Below are 2,041 nucleotides of genomic sequence, written 5' to 3' on the forward strand. Positions count from 1 at the left end.
GCCTCCGTTTCTGGAGCTTGCCACTTGCCCCGCGTATATAATCAAATAAGTCAGGACTTAGGTTTTGAGCGAGTTTCTCCTTTTGGACTTAGGTTTTGAACGAAAACCCAGGTGATATTCCGGAACTTGGACTTCAACTTCTTCAAAATTTATGACACACAAAGGTGGGTACAGCAAGGTGATCCAGGCAGGGACTTCTCTTTATGACAAAATGCAGGGACTTTATTGCCTGCGGGAAATGAGCACACAAAGGTGGGTAGGCAGCAAGGTGATATTCCGGAACTCGGACTTCAACTTCCAAGTTTATGACACACATCCATGCAGGGACTCTCTTCTGATTGCCTGCGGGGAAATGAGCACACAAAGGTGGGTAGGCATCCAGGTGATATTCCGGAACTCGGACTTCAACTTCCAAGTTTATGACACCCATCCATGCAGGGACTCTCTTCTGATTGCCTGCGGGGAAATAAGCACACAAAGGTGGGTAGGCAGCAAGGTGATAGTCGGAGTGTGGGACTTCAACTTACAACATTTTTACCTCCATCCAGGCAGGGACTCTCTTCTGATTGCCTGCGGGGAAATGAGCACACAAAGGTGGGTAGGCAGCAAGGTGATATTCCGGAACTCGGACTTCAACTTCCAAGTTTATGACACACATCCATGCAGGGTCTCTCTTCTAATTGCCTGCGGGGAAATAAGCACACAAAGGTGGGTAGGCAGCAAGGTGATATTCCGGAACTCGGACTTCAACTTCCAAGTTTATGACACCCATCTAGACAGGGACTCTCTCTACCACTATGTCTGCGGGGAAATGAGCACTGACAGTCGGGTAGTTGATATTCCGGAATATTGACATCCAACTTCCACCTTTCTGACTTAGATCCAGGTAGGCACTCTCAAAAACATGTCTGCGGGGAAATGCACACCCAAAGTCGGGGTGTTGATATTCCGGAATATGGACATCCACCTTCCACCTTTTCGACTTAGAACCAGGTAGGCACTCTCTACAACATGTATGCGGGGAAATGAGGACTGAAAATCGGCTAGTTGATATTCCGGAATATGGACATCCACCTTCCATCTTTCTGACTTAGTTTCCAGACAGGCAATCTCTACCTCCTGTCTGCGGGGAATCGAACACCTAAAGTCGGGGAGTTGACATCCAGGAATGTGCACTTCCACATTCCCTCTTTCTGACTTAGTTCCAGACAGTCACATTCTCCACTGCAGCTCTGCGGGGAAATGAGCACTGACAGTTGGGTAGTTGATATTCCGGAATATTGACATCCAACTTCCACCTTTCTGACTTAGGGACCCTCCACTGCAGCTCTCTCTACCACTATGTCAAGTGAAATGAGCACTGACAGTCGGGTAGTTGATATTCCGGAATATTGACATCCAACTTCCACCTTTTTGACTTAGATCCAGGTAGGCACTCTCAAAAACATGTCTGCGGGGAAATGCACACCCAAAGTCGGGGTGTTGATATTCTGGAATATGGACATCCACCTTCCATCTTTCAAACTTAGTTCCAGACAGGCACTTTCTCCACTGCATGTCTGCGGGGAATCGAGCACTCAAAGTCGGGTAGGTGATATACCAGAGCTTGGATCCAGGTAGGCACTCTCTCTACCACATGTCTGCGGGAAATCGAGCACCTAAAGTCGGGGAGTTGACATCCAGGAATGTGCACTTCCACATTCCATCTTTCTCACTTAGTTCCAGACAGGCACTTTCTCCACTGCATGTCTGCGGGGAATCGAGCACTCAAAGTCGGGTAGGTGATATACCAGAGCTTGGATCCAGGTAGGCACTCTCTCTACCACATGTCTGCGGGAAATCGAGCACCTAAAGTCGGGGAGTTGACATCCAGGAATGTGCACTTCCACATTCCATCTTTCTCACTTAGTTCCAGACAGGCACTTTCTCCACTGCATGTCTGCGGGGAAATGAGCACTCAAAGTCGGGTAGGTGATATACCAATAGACATGGATCCAGGTAGGCACTCTCTCTACCACATGTCTGCGGGAAATGAGCACCT

This window comes from Alosa alosa, chromosome 22 (assembly GCF_017589495.1).
Source record: "Alosa alosa isolate M-15738 ecotype Scorff River chromosome 22, AALO_Geno_1.1, whole genome shotgun sequence".
NCBI lineage: Eukaryota > Metazoa > Chordata > Actinopteri > Clupeiformes > Clupeidae > Alosa > Alosa alosa.